At 38.6% G+C, this 18572-nt stretch overlaps 1 protein-coding gene across 2 annotated transcripts in view; it reads right to left on the bottom strand.

Annotated features, from left to right (window-relative positions):
* The window catches only part of NT5DC1 (5'-nucleotidase domain containing 1), a 137678-nt gene that overhangs the window by 27075 nt on the left and 92031 nt on the right, over positions 1-18572 (bottom strand). The window contains exon 1 of one of the 2 annotated variants that reach the window (XM_084963568.1): positions 129-4432. The exons of the other annotated variant lie outside the window; for it this stretch is intronic. The gene's annotated coding sequence lies outside the window, so the exon portion shown is untranslated. Of the gene's footprint in view, positions 1-128; positions 4433-18572 lie in introns of those variants that run through there. 2 annotated transcript variants of the gene reach the window in all.

Below are 18572 nucleotides of genomic sequence, written 5' to 3'. Positions count from 1 at the left end.
TGGCTCTGGTGTAGGCCAGTGGCTACAGCTCCGATTCGACCCCTAGCCTGGGAACCTCCATATGCCACGGAAGTGGCCCAAAAAAATAGCAAAAAGACAAAAAAAAAAAAAAAAAAAAAATTTTTGACCCTGCGTATTCTCAAACAAGTTCCACTCTCTCAAAGCTATAAATAAAATTAAAAGAAAAAAAACCAAACAAACAGGTTTGAACAATCTAGCAATGATAGCATTACAAACCACTTCTGAAGAATACTTCCAGTTCTTTAAAACATGATTGAAAATGCTAGTTGAAAATATTTTTTGGCTATCTGATAAGAACCGGTAAGATCTTAAAACAGATAACACAATAGTCAGCATTTTCAAATGAGAGAAAGCCTTATTGCATTTGAAATGTCAATTAATAAATATTCTTTCAACAAGTCAACAAAAATTTTCTGAATGCAGATAACAAATACATATTCAGATAATGAACACATCTTTGATATGTCACAGCTAAGAAGGGAGCTGGTTCCTTAGCCAAAACATTGTTTCAGATGCAACTCAGATTGGAAGCCTCTACCATCTTTTACAGCCTCTGGGGGGCGCTGTGATGTCATATGGAAATACAAGCCAGAAAAGTGCAGTTAAGGACATGAGTCCCCTGAGCTGGCCTGCTGGCTCTGTCCCTTTGTGTCTTTAGAGAGTCCAGGGGTCAGCCTGAGCTCTGAGGCAACAGTGCCGATATCTCCAGAAATCCTGGTCAGAGGCAGCCACAATGCTCGACACAGTGCCTTAAAAGTTAGGCACCTAGACAAGTGCAGATTCGGTTGAAAGGCTACTAGATTCATAAAGCACTTCAGAGATGCCGTTCTTTGGACAGGATAATCCTGGCAAGCGAATAAAAGGAACCCGAGTTCTTACTTTCCTTAACTGCTAGGAAAAGTACACATGCATAAAGAAAACAACAGATAAAAGAGCTTGCAGCTTGCACTGAATAATAAACTCTGCAATAGATGTAATTCTGTATAGTGTCATGCACTTGAAATAAGTGAAATGAAAGTTATATTTCAAAAACATAAGGGCAGGAAAGAAGAGTCTCTAAGAAAAACAAAGTAAACAAACACAAACAGAAATGGTAGCGAACACTATTGCCGAACACCCAAATCCACTCCCCATCTTCTTCGCTGGAAAGTGTTCTGAATGTGTCTGAGGTTTCATCCTCCTCCCAGGAGCCGAGTACTCGGGGAGGGCAGGTCTCTACCAGGCTAACCTAATATAGTAATTCCTTCCCACATCCTGGCCAGGTAAAACAACACAATTTACTAACAGCTTAAACATTAAGGATATTTATTTAAATTTTTTTTTAAAATTTTTATGGCTGCACCTGCAGCATATGGAAGTTTCCAGGCTAGAGGTCAAACCAGATTCTAAGCTGAAGCCTACAGAACAGCAACAGTAACACCCGATCCAAGCCACATCTTCAACCTACCCCAAAGCTTGCAGCAATGCTGATCCTTAACCCACTGAACGAGGCTGGGGATTGAACCTGCATCTTCAGACACTATGTCAGGTTCTTAACCCACTGAGACACAAGAGGAACTCCAAGGATATCTATTATTTGCAGCCTACAGTATCTCTATTCAGAAAATAATACATTATAAAAAGCAATCATAACCAGATGAAACAAATTACATAACAAAAGAAAGAATATGTTACATAATGAGAATAATACTCAGACATCATTATACCAGGAACAAAAACAAAGTTTGTGCTGTTGTATTCTGCCCTATAGAGAACATGTATATAAATCTCTAGGACATTTTAATATCCCAGAAGCTATGTAATGGCCCTTAAACAAATTAAAATAGAATTCTCTGGTGGCTCAGAGGGTTAAGGATCTGGCATTGTCACTGTTGTGGCTCTGGTAGCAGCTGCGGTGTGGGTTTGATCCCTGGCATGGCTGAAAAATGGTAAAATATATCTTCTGTTTTTCAGGAAAAAGAAGGTAATAATAGTAAAAGACTAATTTCAGAAAAAGAAAATAATAAAATTAAATGACTAAAAATGGAAGTTTGATGAGTAAGCAACTATCAAAGTAATGGCAGAAGCTGTTTCTCACCTAGAATTTATCTAAAGGAGTCATGTGTAGGATTATCTTACCCAGAAAAAACAAAGCTTTTATAGCAACAGTAATATTATGAGCTTTATAACAAAAGATATGCAATACATAATGCTGAAAACATTTATATATTTAAGCATCTGTACTCAGAAACTAAGAAAAATGTTTTTTTTCTCAGCTCTACGTGCTTAGTGCCGCCTAGTGATCAAAATATGAATTACTGTTAAAAAGCTACTATTTCATTTCCAAATGAACTTCTAAAAAAAGCATATACATTTAAATACTGTATTTAAAAATTCTTGCCCAGATTAATTCACATTAGTTTCCCTTAATAAGCCTAATCTAAAAGAGTACAAACATAATAGAAAATTAGTTACAGGATGTCCTTGTTTTGTTCACAAGCCAGAGTAAAATGAACAAACTAAGAGAGACAAGTCCTGTACAAATAGATACCCCGTGGCAGAAGAGCTACTCTTGCTGTAAAAGATCACTAACCATTGTTGAGGAAAATATTTTCATCCTGCTGTTGTTAAACACACTATTGTGGATACTAATTGCCTATTAAATTACTTTCCTAAATGTAGGGAGTCTGCCGTTCTTCTTGGCACAGAGCAATCATTCAATGTATGAATACTTAAATTAGTGCTGGGGCAAACACAGGAACACCTATATTCATTTAAAGTCAAAGCAATAATATGATTTGTAACATAACCTATCTGTGACAAAAAATTGTCTCATTCATGCTCTATCAATGTCAGTCTATCTAAAGTTCCTTCCTTTTTTTTTCAATCCCTGTTGAAAAAAAAATCGTTAATTACATTTTTATACTGAGAGGTTAACACTGACAGACAAGGGAACTGAGACCTAAGGTCAAAAGAAAGGAATGGTCTTGTTTGTTCTGAACTCACAAAGTAGCCTGTGTTTTCACTTAACCTCAAAAGAATTCTACTTCACTGCCATTTTATATAATATTTTCCTGCCTTTTCCACCCCTCTTATATCTTTAGATGCTGGTATTTTCTGTGGGAGTTAAAGAAAAACTTTAAAAAAAGCTAATTCTAAAGAACAAAAGTTAAGCTCTCTTATATTTAAAAATTTGGTTAACACAGAGGTCATGGAAATAACAGCAAAGTGTTGTGACAGTCTAATATGCATAGAAAACAGTCTGCATGTATCAAACAAGAATCAGGATTTAGGGACCTCTGGTGGTAAAGAGAAAAAGTACCACTTGAGTATTAAAAATACCTCTTTACTTTAATAGACTATCACGCCACATTGTGATTTCTATCATCATGGATTAAGTAATAAGCAATTTTCCTTGTTAACTGTGTCACTACAGTTTGTGTGACTTGGGGCCAGAATTCTCAAGACTGTCGTGCAAGGGGAATAGAAATGCCTGGATGCTAACACTTCCACCACCAGCCTCCAATTAAGGTCTGTCGTGTTCATTGCATGACATAATTTAGGACAGACTGAAACATTTACAACCTTTACGGTTATGGAAAAGCATGCTAATGAAGAGCTACAGTGTTTAGCTATCAACTGTTTAAATGTTCTTGCTCTACGAGACGATATAATTAATTTTCTCAACTAAACATATACAATATATATATATTTTTTTTTTTGGCCAAGAGATACTGAAATAGTTTTCAAAGGAGGAAAGAGATAAACAAGAGATTGAATATGTTCTAAGTTTATTTATAGAAGATGAAATTGAAATTTAATATTAAAGCAGATTTCCTGTTTATGGTCCCTAAATGGTTTGAATCTATCTAATACATTTGTAGATAAAGAAATCTAGAATACCTAGATTGAGTAAAGTGATTATCTATATGCTAAATATGCTTGGAAAAGGGCAACAAATAAGAATTGAGAAATGAAGCGTAAAAATGTACTGAAAAACGTAATAAAATTTACATTTTAACAGTATTTGATTTTTATCTCTGAATTTGTGTCCTACCCCAAAGATTCTGATTTAATTGGTTTGGACTGGGGTGATGACACTGATGCTTTCTTAAAGCTTTGCAAATAATGTCAATGCACAGCTAGGATTAAGAATTCTGGGAGTTCCTGTCGTGGCAAAGTGGAAAAGAATCTGACTAGGAACCATGAAATTGCGGGTTTGATCCCTGGCCTCGCTCAGTGGGTTAAGGATCTAGCATTTCCGTGAACTATGGTGTAGGTTGAAGACACGGCTCAGATCTGGCGTTGCTGTGGCTCTGGGGTAGTCCGACAGCTATAGCTCCTATTAGACCCCTACCCTGGGAACCTCCATATGCTGCGGTGTGGCCCTAAAAAGACAAAAAGACAAAAAAAAAAAAAAAAAAAAAAAAAAAAAAAAAAAGAAAGAAAAGAATTTTGGCTCTAAGATAAAAGAATTAAAATTTTTGCTATTATTGTCTGTATGTCCTGCCTGCCTAATTGTATATCATGAGTTCTCAGAGAGCAGGGATTTCTTGGAGTTCCCACTGTGGCGCAATGTGATCAATGGTGTCTCTGCAGCACCAGAATACAAGTTTGCTCCCCAGCCTAGCTCAGTGGGTTAAAGGATCTGCTGTTGCCCCAGCTGTGGCAGAGGTTGCAAGTGAACTCGGATGTGATCCTTGGCCCAGTCCCTGGCCTGGAAACTCCATATGCCACAGGGCAGCCAAAAGAGAGAGAGAGAGAGAAAGAGAGAGAGAGAGAGAGAGATTTCTTACTTTTACAATATCTTATTACCTAAGATCTAACCTTGTACATAAGAGGCAACCAATACATATTAACTATGCTGATGTGGATTTGTGAGGTCACATATGGGCATGAACACTGAAGAAAGAACCTTGTCTGATAAACACAGAAGGCTTGTGCTGGAAACGAGAATAGAGAGAAGGAAAGGATAAGAAAGTTGGAACATCCAAATATAGGAGAACTGACAGCTAGGAGACTGGACTGGTCCATAGGACCTGATAGGAACTAGGGAGGAAGTAAGTTTCCATGCCTGAATCTGTGATTCCCAAGCTGAGAGCAATATGAATCTGCTGCAGCACTTAAAAATATCAGTTCCTATACCCTACCTACCCTTAGATCTCTGGTGGGGCTCTGGGGCTCCAGTGGGTCACACTTGGCCAAGAAGGTATCTGCAAACCTGTGGAACAGGTGGTTTAGATGGACCATTTTATAATCTTTGATGGTGATGTCATAGACATCAATACCCATTTCTAGTGTTTCTCCTTCTCTAACATGTATCTGTGCTCTTAAGTAAAAGCATATCTAGTTTTATTGTTTTGCTTTATTGCCACAGATATCGTGTTTTTTTTACAAATTGAAGATCTGTGGCAATCCTGTGTTTAGCAAGTATTGGCACCCTTTTTTTTTCCTACAGCATTTTCTCACTTTGTGTCTCTGTGTCACATTCTACTAATTCTCACAATATTGCAAACTCTTCCATTACTACTATACTTGTTATGGTGATCTGTGATCTTTTTTTTTTTTTTTTTTTCTTTTTATGGCTGCACCTGCAGCATATGAAAGTTCCTAGGCCAGAGACTGAATCTGAGCCCTAGCTGCTGCCACCTACACTGCTGTGCCTGGCTGGGGATCAAACCCATGCCTCCATGGTGACCTGAGCTGCTGTTGTCGGATTTTTTAACCCACTGTGCCACAGCAGGAGCTCTGATCAGTGATCTTTGAAGTTACTACTGCAAAAAGACTCAGAATCACTGTAAGGCTCAAATGATGGTTACCATTTTTTTAGCAGTAAAGTATCTTTAAACTAAGGTATGTATTGTGTTTTTTTAGGTATAATGCTATTACATGCTTAATAGACCACAGTATTGTATAGAATAATTTTAATATGCACTGGAAAATAAAAAAATTCATGTGACTTGGTTTACAGTGATATTTGTTTTGCTGCTGTGGTCTGGAACTGAACCCACGACATCTCTTTAGGTATGTGTGTATGCAGTCTTCCAAAAACAGAATTTCTGTAGAGTAGTGGTTGTTAAAACACTCCTAGTTTCAGATTCAAGTAGGTTTGGGTGGAATATGAATGAATAAGTGAAATAGAAATGCATTTCTAATGATTTGCCAGGTCAGCGGATTACTCCAAGGACCGCTATAGGATACCCTTATAAAAACAGACAGCTTTTTGAAAACCTTTTTTTCTCCAAAAGAACTTAATCCTCACTATTTTGGCTGGAAACGCAAAACTGGATTAAGCATGTTTAATGCTACCTGATGAAAACTCTCAAACCTATGTCTTACGTTACAGTGGATCTAAATCAACAAGGTTTTAAGTTCTGAAACATTATTTTTACTTTCTTTATAAGTAACTTTTTGAAGAATATATGCAAGGGTGAAGATGTGGTGGAATATTTTTCACGGTATTATTTCTCCTTTTTTTTTGTTTTTGTTTTTTTTTATCTTTTTAGGGCCGCACCCAGGGCATATGGAGGTTCCCAGGCTAGGGGTGGAATCGGAGCTACAGCCACTGGCCTAAACCACAGGCACAGCAATGCCAGATCCAAACCGTGTCTGCAACCTGCACCACAGCACATGGCAATGCTGGGATCCTTAACCCACTAAGTGAGCCCAGGGATTGAACCTGTGTCCTTATGGCTGCTAGTCAGATTTGTTTCTGCTGAGTCCGCAGTGGAACTCCAATTTATCAATCTTGAGAGCAACAATTTTGTAGGTAAAGCAGAAAAAGCTCAGGTTTTGGAGCTGGACTGGTCTAACTTTGAAATTCAGGTCTGCCACTTAATATACTGGTCATATGATTTTTTAAGGAAGTCTAGAAGCAGAGTTAATTTTGAGTAATGCTCATTATAATTGGAGGTATACTTTCATGTTCTTTTGCATGTGACCTGTATATAGAACACATGCTCAATTTACTATGCATGTTACAGTATAGGAAAAAATGTATGGTGAGTTACCAAGATGGTTACAGCACTATGTCTGCAGCATCTGGAGTCAGAATCTATTGTTCCATTCCTTTGAATCTGAGTAGACCCTTCTATTGCTTTGATCAACAGAGTGTGGTGCAAGTGTCAGCTGGTATTAGTTCCAGACGTAGCCCTTAACTAGCCAGGCAACTTCAGCTTCCTGTCTCTTGGAAGCTGATCCCAAGTAAAAAGTACAACCAATCTGAGACCGCCATGCTGCGAGGAGCAAGTCAGATGAAGAATTTGGGTGCAGATGCTCCAAATGCCAGCTCCAGCTGAATGCTGAGCTGACAGCTTCAAATGCAAAACCCAAGAGTGAGCCCCCTTAGACATCTAGCCCAGGCAAGTTTTCAGATGACTGCACCCCTGCTGACAACTGACTGCAATGGGAGATCACATGAGAAGCACCCAGTGAGTCCAGAATATAGGTGACAACAATAAATTGCGTTAAGCTACCAAGTTTTGTGGTCCTTTCTTAATGAGCAATAGATAATTGAAACAAGATGCTCTGGAATGGAGTCACGATTGCAATTATTATCTCTATGCAATTCAAACTAAATTAAGAAAACATTGCAAAAGCTTCTGGAAACACACGGAATAAAAGTAAAAATGCTCTAAATCGTTCTTGTTCTCTTTCAGAGAAGAACTCCAAGGCTTCTATTGTATATACATTTACAGAACATAAATACCTATATAGCTTATGTCAACATAAATCTTTTGAACAGTTTAAAGAAAACCAAAATTAACAAGTGCTGAAGGCAAATTCTACACAGCACTTCTGACTTCTCACTTCAAATGTGGGTTACTTTGAAACTGAGACAATAATAAACCAGTTGCTGAAATACATAGCGATTACAACAGAAAAAAAAAAATGAATCTTCTGAGTTGTTTATCTCCCATTAACCTCAACACAAAACTTTGAGTTAGTATCAAAAATTAGATTGGTCTTTAAAGAAACATGCATTTTAAAGATTATATTTAATCACAGGAGTGCACTGTTTCCTTAATTACTTTAGTTGAAATGTCTCCAGTGTCTTCAGGAATATCTTTTCTTAACGAATAAAACCAAAGTATACAGAATTAGGACTAACTTAGAGGAAACTAACTTTGGAACACAAAGAATATAGTCACAAAGACTTACTTAGCCAATACCTGGTCTCACAGTGTATTACATAAACAGAAAAGTTCTATATAGCTATTAGGTCTGTGTCACATCCACACCTAGGACACACAGAATTTAGGGAAACAGTTGTTTTAATGAGGCAATACTGTTCTTCACCACACTTTTCCACCCAAATCTGTATTTCATCGGTTGCATCCTGTACATGCTTTTGTAAAACAACACTTGGTCAATTACCCCAATTTAACATTAAAAAAAAAAAACACACTTAATTTTTAAATTAGTGAGATTTTGATTCAGGTAACTTCTGGCAGAGGTTTTAGTTTTGTAATATCAAATTTGAAATAATGGACTTGATAAAATAGAAAACTGTTCATTTCTCTTTGCTGTAACAGACATAGATATTTAGGATCTATGTGTAAATGTCTTGCAACACTGCTCCTAAACCGTTGCCTGGGCCACAGTGGGTGACTGGAACCCCAACACTGCTTACAACATTTTCTTTCATCAATGTATTCGTGTGTGTCTGTGGGAGCAGGTTCACAACCTCTAATTTCCATCAGATTCCTGGGTTTGGGGTCATGTGACTCCCAAGAGGTTAAGAACCATAGATTTAGATTTTCCAGGTTAGGACCATTCAATCAAAAACACTTCCCAATATGCCTCCTTTGTCACTTTCAAAAAAAAAAAAATCTTAGAGCTATGTCTTAGAAAAATAGAAATTCTCTATCATAGGTGATATAAATTTTTTACACAAATAATTCCTGGACCACTCTGTAATTTTGTACAACTATACCTCCTAAGACTAATAGATTTACATTTATTTAGGATGGCTAAAAAATGGTTGCTCTTGTCATTTAACTTGTAGGTTTTGTTTTCTTTTTAGTTTTTAGGGCCAAACCTGTGGCATATGGAAGTTCTCAGGCTAAGGGTCTAATTGGAGCTCTAGCTGCTGGCCTATACCACAGCTACAGTAACTCAGGATCCGAGCCACATCTGCAGCCTACACCATAGCTCACGGCAATGCCGGATCCTTAACCCCCTGAGCAAGGCTAGGGATCGAACCCTACTAATCAGGGATATTAGTTGGGTTCATTACCCCTAAGCCACAATGGGAACTCCTTAACTTATAGGCTGATTGAAAATAACCAAATATAAAACTTAAGAAACAGATATAAAACATCATAAACAATCTTAACACTGAAAGAAACTACATTGAAAATAACATTAAAGAGACTAAATTATTGCTTTTCTTATTAAATATGATACATTCTAGCTATAGAAAATTCATTGTATTGGATCTTCTACTTCTGTAATAATTAGCCACCTCAAACAGAGAGGCTTAAAACTACAGTATATTACCATATCCCCAAATTCTGACACTTGACTGAGTTTAGCTGGGTGGTTCTCCCTGGGGCTGGGATGGCTGACATAGCAGGGCTGGCATGGCTGGCATAGTAGGGCCTGGTGAAACACCTCTCCACTTTGTTAGCTTGGGTTTCCCCATGGCTTGACGGTCTCAGGGTAGCTGGATTTCTTACATGGCAGTGGGTTTCCCTCCAAAGCAAGTGTTCCAAGACACTAAGGCAAAAGCTGCAAGGGTTCTTAAGACCTTGTCTTAGAAGTCTTACAGAGTCACTTCTGCTGCATTTTACTGATCATACGGGGCCATTTCATTTTCAAAAAAAAAAAAGGAAAAAGATAACAGGAGGATGTCAATTCTAGGCGGTATTCTTCATTAGGAGCTATCTTTTTAGACTATCTTTTTAGACTTGCTATTCATATGTAACCATATGGGAGTTTGAAGTATACTATCTATTATATATTTTTTCACCTGTTTTTTTTTTTGTTCAGCATCATATTTGAGCAATTTCCTATGACACTAATAGTCATTTTAAAACACTTTGATGATTTTGATTTAGTATCATATTTTATGAAAGGCTTTTTTATAACAACTATCTTATAATGATAACTGACATACTTTGATACTGACATATTTTAATATCACACTTTGATATATATTTTTGTCAAACACAATTCTAAGACCTATATAACTATTCATGTATATAATCTTTGATAACAACCCTATGAGACAGGTGTTATATTATCCCCACGTTGCAGTTGAGGAAACTGAGATACAAAGAGGCTGAGGAATTTGCCTAAAGTCAGACAGCTAGAATGTAGCAGAGTTGGGATTTGAATGCAGCCAGTCTGCTTTCAGAGACTGTGCAATACTGCCTCTCCAGTGATACAGCATTTAGGAACTGTAGAATAACTTCAAGGATACCATAAATCCTTACTTTTTTTCTTTTTTTTTTTTTTTTTTTTTGCATCTACATATCAGAGGTCAGAGGCACTGGGGTTGACTGGAATTTGAATAAGTGAGAGTTTGAAATTTCAACAAAAAATTTAGATTTCTGTAGAGAAAAAGACGCATTTATCGATGTGCCTTCTGTCTACATAGTCACAGCATTTAGGACTGGAAGAGGCTTTAGAAATCATCGACTTCAAGGCCGTCCTACTAAAAAATGAATTCAGAGAGACCACAGATTTTGCTCGATACTGTAAAGTTAGTAATAAACTTGGGATTGGAATAGAATGCTTAAGAATTCTAGTCCACTAAATTTTATGTAACCTCATGTGTAACCTTAGCACTTGGCACAGGTAGGTAACCTCACTGCCTACCTGCCTAAATCTTTGTGTTTTAAATCAAACTCATCCGGTAATCAGTGTCTGTTAAAGAAAAATAATGTGTTCCAAAGCAGAAGTCAAACACTTTAAATGGTACACCTATTTTGCTTTGTAATTACTGAATAATGTCCTTTTCCTAAGAATACCTATAGAAGGTTTTTGTAGTCACTGAGCTAATGTTATCTATGCTATAATCTGGGAACTGAAATTTTATATTGAGATGGGCAAAAAACCAAAAGAAATGTTTTACATTAAGGAATAAATATTACCTTCCTTTCTGGAATGCACTGCCTTCTGAAAAACAAGCATAAATATGTATTTTTTTCATCACAATGGGTCCCCAGCTATGATATACTTGGCCCTAAGTTATTTGCTGCTTAGAAATGTTTGCAGTTTATCTGTGGAGCCCTTCCTGACACTGTCACCCAGTCACACCACCTCTGGACATTATTTATCAAACTATGCAATAATAAACACTTGTAATAAGTGTGTTTTATGTATATTTCTTTCTCCTGAGACTGAGATCATTTAGGAAAAGAACTCTCTTTACATTCATATTTACATGCTTGTTGATGGCTGGCAAAGAGCAGAGGATTAATAATTGTAGAAAGAAGGATGTGTGAGGGGAAAGCTACCAAACAAGATGTAACAGGTGACCATAAAGACCAGAGGCTGGCGAACTGCAAGACAGGAAAGCCTGCAAGTTAAGAAAGGTTTTTATATCTTAAAATGGTAATATACTTATCTACATAAAGTCTATAATCTTTAAGATCTAGCCCTTTAAACAAGTTTGTGGATTTCTGATATAAATATAGTATTTCATGATTATAGCACAGTAACAATAAGCAACAGTTATAACTCAGTTTTAACTATAAGATTCATGAAATTGTTGGTTTGAGAGGCATTGTTGAAAGGTTACACAGCCTCTCAGCAGAGTGAATATTAGAAAATCATTTGTGATAAAACTGCTTTCTGAAAGACAAGCATAAACATGTACTTTTTCATCACAATGGGTCCCCAGCCATGGCATACTTGGCCCTCAATTATTCTCTGGCTTGGGCCTTCTAACAGTTTATTTTACTGAGCCAGAAGATGGTTCTTTTCACTTTGTCATCTTGTTAAAACAAACCTAAACCTGCCTTTCCCTTTAGGATCCCGATACACTTAAGTCTCTGAATAAAACGTTTTCAAGCTTGCTAATAGAGAGGTAACAGAAGGGGCCACAGGAAGACACTAGAAGACCAGGGCTGAAAGCTAACAGCTGGTAATATTTTCCCTTGTTAAGGTCAGAGGAAGCAGGAAGAGCCAAGAAATGCACATGATGACATGATGACATCATCGGAAGGACCTAAGGAGGCACCATTGCCTAAACACAGTCTTACAAATCAGTGGACAAGAAACAGGATGTTTTCTTTGGTAGAGCAAATGAAAGATGCCTCCAGGTAAAACCTGGGTCAAGTTTGAGGCCCTAGCTTCAAAGACATGCACTGTTAAGTTTCTTCTCAGACAGATTTTTTTTTTTTTTTTTGGTCTTTTTCTAGGGCTGCACTGGCGGCATATGGAGTTTCCCAGGCTAGGGGTCTAATTAGAGCTGTGGCTACCAGGCTATGCCAGAGCCACAGCAACACGGGATCTGAGCAGCGTCTGCGACCTACACCACAGCTCACAGAAACGCCAGATCCTTAACCTACTGAGCAAGGCCAGGGATCGAACCCTTAACCTCATGGTTCCCGATCGGATTCGTTAACCACTGAGCCACGACGGGAACTCCTCAAACAGTTTTAAAAATGTGTCTGCCAGGCACAAAACTATGTTGCAAGGTTTTGTTTTTGCTAGAGGAAGTGGGCCCTCATATTATTCTATCTTGAAACCGTCCACCTCCTCCAGGAGAAAGATGCTGGAAAAAATTTGAAGAACTAAAATAGGGTAGCCTGGGGCAAAGCAGGCTCAGAGCGGTGCCAATGCTTCTTCCTTTAAAAGAAAGTTACAGTTGACTTCTCTAGCTTTGAGGCACACAGAGACCAGAAACGGTAACAGGAACAAAGCAGCCATATGCCAGACATTAGGGTTCATTTACTGTACGTGTCTTAAGGAAACTTGCCTTCCCCTGAGGACGCAAATGCTCAGTTACTTAACAAGTCTTTAAAAAACAAAAAACCTGGGGTAGAATTCTCACTGGTTTTTATTCTGGAATATGGAGTTGAACACAGGGCCACAGCAGTGTTTTAGCATGCTCAAAGTGGAGAAAGCTTGGGGGCACAGCTGTCCCAGCCTGAGAACCTAACACAGCTTGTAGCCTCTGTACAGTGGGAGAGTCTCAGAAAACAGTGGGAATGGCCAGGAAGGGCTCCCAGGTGAATAAGGCTGGATACAACTGGCTTCTGGAGAGGATTCAGGGCTTTTAACCTTCTCACAGTCTCTCTTTTCTCTTCTTTGGCCTGATTCCTTTCAACTCTTCCACTCTGCCTCCTATTTTTTTTTTTTTTTTTTTTTTTTTTTTTTGCTTTTTAGGGCCGTACCTGTGCCACATGGAAGTTTCAGGCTAGGGGTCCAATCAGAGCTGTAGCTGCTGGCCTATGCCACAGCCACAGCAACGTGGGATCTGAGATGCGTCTGTGACCCTCACCACAGCTCACGGCCACACCAGATCCTTAACCCACTAAGTGAGGCCAGGGATTGAACCCACATCTTCATGGATACTAGTCGGATTAGTTTCCATTGCACCACAGTGGGAACTCCTGCCTCCTAATTTGACTAATAAAATAAGTTTGTGTATCTTGAGTATTTTTCTGAAGTAACAAAACATATAGTCATATTAAGATGACCATTGTACATATTTTTAAAATCTTTGGATATGAAAGACTTTTAAAACCCCAAATCAAAAGAGAACTCTGCTGGGTTAAAATGAAAAATCTTAAAAATAATGTTAAAAATTCAGATTTTATATATATAGTAAATATATATATGTTATATATAATTAAAGATTTTGGAAGAAAGGTATTTTTCTGCTTTATCCATCCCACTATCAATCTTAAAAACCATTACCTCAAAACTGACCTCTTCTGTTTTTCTAAATTCCACCCTGCTTTTTGTGGTCAGCTTAATTTCCGCTTTTTCTGATTTTCTCTTTATCTTCTATTTAAGCTCTAGAAATCAATTTTTTGTGTGCCTTTACAGTGATCTGCATTATAATGATTAGATTCTGGGCCTGGAACACATTCAATAAAGGTAATGTAATCAAACTTTCTCTTGAGGATGTTAAATATACTTGCTTGAAATCTTGGTGAGTATAAAGTATTGTATGGTTTAATAAACCATTTCTTTTATAGTCAAAGGTGAACTTTATTTCTGCTCAATCTAAATGAGGCCTATTTATAAATTCTAATTAAACCAAATCTCAAGGCTAAAGTTCTTAGGAGCAGTAGTACAGATTTGACTGTATATTTACTGGGTACTTTCGATCTTTCAGAATAAAGCACAATAAACCTGCTATAGTTATCAAGGCAGGAATCCCACACATTCCCAGCAGACTTGAATAAAACAACATGGGCATAATCAAACTATTCATTATGAAAAATTATGTTCTGACTTTCTTGGGACCTAAGAAAACTTTTGTTAAGAAAGCACATGACCTAAGTGATCAGACCTTTTTTCTGAAAGGAAAGGACTTACCAATATAAATCCAGAGAAGCTTAAATCTGGAATTACTCAATGACCAAGAAGGAAACATTCAAAATTCAATGTAAATGAGGCAAACGTTTTATGGTGTTTGGCAAATGTTAGTAATAAATACTAAATGAGCTATGTGTACTCAAAGAAGAAAAATGTGAGTGAAAAGGAAATTGCGCTCAACCTCATAGATGCCCAATAACAGTTCCATTTACCTGAAAACTATGACAAAGAAAATGTTTTTCCTTCCAGATAAGAACTCCATGTAAAACTTTAAAAAGAGTTTAATCTAAATGCTTAGGCCAGCAAATAAAATCATTATAGAGCAAAGTAGGAGGGAAGGGAAGAAGGAATTCATGATCTGCAGATGACTTTGTTAGGTAATGGCTGCTGCCACGGATGGGAGGAGAGGGGCTATTCCATTCCCCCTGAAAGATCTCCAAAGGACAGAACATTTCTACATGGAGCAGGCACTCATATATAAGCCCATTACAGCATGTGGTCCTGGGTGATCCTGAGAAGCCCAGATCCGAATTAGACAGTCCTGACTGAAGTCTGTTGTGCAATTTACTTGGTTAAGTGTCTTAGCCATTCAGACGCTTTGCTGGCTTATCTGTGGAATGATGATGATAAATAGAACCCACCTGATAAGACTGTTGTGTGGATTAAACACAATAATGTAAGTGAAACACCTGTACAGTGGTTGGCTCATAGTAAACACTCTGTGTGAGCCACTCTTGCTTATATATAGGCAGTCAAGGGAGTTCCCACCACGGTTCAGTGGAACTGAATCTGACTAGCATCCATGGGGACATGGGTTCAATCCCTGGCCTTGCTCGGTGGGTTAAGGATCTGGCGTTGCCATGAGCCGTGGTGTAGGTTGCAGATGCGGCTTGGATTTGGCACCACTGTGACTCTGGCGTAGGCTGGCAGCTATAGCTCCGATTAGACTCCTAGCCTGGGAACCTCCATATGCTGCAGGTGCAGCCCTAAAAAGACAAACAAATACATACACACAAAACACAAAAATATAGGCAGTCAACTGGGACATCATCCTATGGGACACACTGCATCATGAAACTTCCCTGATAGGGTCAAGATGCAAAGTTTCACTTATCACAATGGCACTTCTGCTGTGGCACAGGGGGTTAATGATCGGGCTTGTCTCTGTGGTATTGCCATTTGGTTCAATCCCCAGCCCCCACAGATTTAAGGATGCAGCATGGCAAATGTGGCTGGGATTTGATCCCTGGCTCAGGAACTTCCATATGCTGTGGGTGCAGCCAATAAAGGAAAAGAAAAAAATGGCACTTACCTTCAAAACCCATATTTGGAAAAAACACCAAAAGTTCTACTAACTGGGAGGCAGGGCAGTCTCTCTTTTTGCCACTTCCAGGGCAAAAGGCAGGGCTGGACAGCTCACTGCACCATTATTTATCATTTCTCATAGCAATGGGCAGAGAACCCTGAGGGCCACAAAACCCCCTCGCCTCACTGTGCAGGTATGAAAAGGAGGCCTGGAGAGGCTGACCTGCCTCTCACCACACAATGATGTCACTATACCTTACATTTCCCTGTCTGCTAATAAAGGAGAGTGTTTTTTTGGTATATTTGTTAGTCACCATCTTTCATTTCTTTTGTATTTCTATAATAAACACAGTTGGGAATGAAGCACTCACACTCACACACACACACACACACACACACACACACAAACACACACACACAGAAAATGTTTGCTGAATGCAACTGGGTGAACTGAGGGCTATTTATGTTAAATTACTTAATTACAAAATTCACCAAATCCACTTGGAGGGCACCTGGCACATTTGAGTATTATTAACTCCTCAAATATTTCCAACCCCACCAAAAGCCTGCAGGCCCACAGCAGTGCATCAGTCTCTCCCGCCCAACTGTTTCTCTGCAGGACCAAACTGCAAAATGCACTGGTACAAGTAAACTGGGTTAATGGCCACTGTCTTCAAGGTGTTTTCTAGATGAGTTTATGGAAAGTTGGAAGTGGATACATTTGATGAAGACGATGATAATGATGATGATGATGTGTGTGTGCGTGTGTGCGTGTATCTAGGGGTATCTGTGACCTAAACCTGTTAAGCCAGGTAGTCTCTACTGGCTTCTTTCAAAAGCTAAACTATCATTATCATTACAGATATTACATGGTCCCATCCCAAATCCTGACAATATCAAGTACTGGCAAGGATACTGAGAATATAACGGATCTGGACCTCTCCTACACTGTGCAACTACTCTGGAAAAATCTTTGGTAGACCTACCAAAACTGAATACGTACCTACTTACCCTATAATACAGACCTCTCTCGGGAGAGGTCTAACAGGACCATATACATAGGTACACAAAACTCATGATGTTCATGAAACATTATTTGTAATAGTCCCCAATTTAAATTTACCCAAATGCCTATCAATTGTGTAGAATAGATAAATATATTGTGGTAGAGCCATATTATTACATGCTGTACAGTAATGAAAAGGAATGAAATGCTGTTACCTTCGACAACAGGGATTAATTACAGAAGAATAATGTTGAGGAAAAGAAACCAGAAACAAGAACACACATACAGCTTAATTCTATGTATAGAAAACTAAAGTCAGGCAAAATTAATCTATGGTGTTAAACATCCCTCCAGGCCAGGGAAATTGGCTGGAAGAGAGAATGAGGAGGGCTTCCAGGGAATGGAAATAGTTCTATTAGCTGAAAATATGTTCACATTTAACAGTTTTAACGACAGTAATTATAAAGAACTGCCATGATATTTTCATGACCATAAAAATTAATCTAAGAAATTGAGTAAAAGTTAAGTGCTGCATTAGAAATTAAAGAGTCAGGAGTTCCTGTGGTGGCTCAGCAGTAACGAACCCGGACTAGTATCCGTGAGGATATGGGTTCGATTCCTGGCCTGAACCAGTGGGTTAAGGATCTAGCCTTGCTGTGAGCTAAGATGTAGGTCGCAGACGCGGCTTGGATCCTGCAAGGCTGTGGCTGAGATGCAGGCTGGCAGGTACATCTCTGATTAGACCCCTAGCCTGGGAACTTTTATATGCTGTGGTGTGGCCCTAAAAAGAAAAAAAAAAAATTGAAGAGTCACATCAAACAGGAATCTATGTAACCTAACATTGTAAGTTAGTTCAGTATAGAAAAGTGAACATTTGGTAAATTAGCTTATTTAAATTTTCATTAAATAACATTTTAGATTAACTTTAATATTTCCTTTCTTTCAGCATAAGAAATGTTTTTCTAACATTTCTAATAGTTATCGATTAAACTTAATTAAAAAGCATTGTAGGGAGTTCCTGTCGTGGCTCAGCGGTTAATGAAACTGACTAGGATCCATGAGGATGAGGGTTTGATTCCTGGCTTCACTCAGTGGGTTAAGGATCTGGCATTGCTGTGAGTTGTGGTGTAGGTCATAGACCCGGCTCGGATCCCAAGCTGCTGTGGCTGTGGCATAAGCCATCAGCTGTAGCTCCGATTGGACCCCTAGCCTGGGAACTTCCATATGCTTCGGGTGGGGCCCTAAAAAGCAAAATAAATAAATAAATAAAAAGCATTGTATTAAGAAGTCAAAATCCATGCTAGGAAAACATTTTCTTTTCTTTTTCTTTTTTTCTTTTTTTTTTCTGTCTTTTTGCCATTTCTTGGGCCGCTCCCGCGGCATATGGAGGTTCCCAGGCTAGGGGTCGAATCGGAGCTGTAGCCACCGGCCTACACCAGAGCCACAGCAACGCGGGATCCGAGCCGCGTCTGCAACCTACACCACAGCTCACGGCAACGCCGGATCGTTAACCCACTGAGCAAGGGCAGGGACCGAACCCGCAACCTCATGGTTCCTAGTCGGATTCGTTAACCACTGCACCACGACGGGAACTCCAGGAAAACATTTTCTAATGAGATAGCACCCCACTTTGGGGGGGCATTTTATATTACTCCTAATAATATCTGTTACCTTTGTACTTTCCTCATTCCTTGAGAATTTCCAGTCCAGGACCTGTTAGGTAATCAAGAATTGTAATTCTTTCTAATTTTTTCTACAG

This window comes from Sus scrofa, chromosome 1 (genome assembly GCF_054392235.1).
Source record: "Sus scrofa isolate SSC_HxYL_T2T_F1_AM1 chromosome 1, Sscrofa_HxYL_maternal_Yorkshire_Landrace_v2.0, whole genome shotgun sequence".
Classification (NCBI taxonomy): domain Eukaryota; kingdom Metazoa; phylum Chordata; class Mammalia; order Artiodactyla; family Suidae; genus Sus; species Sus scrofa.
Note: the sequence above shows the minus strand (reverse complement) of the source record. Positions and strands in the feature narration are given on the sequence as shown.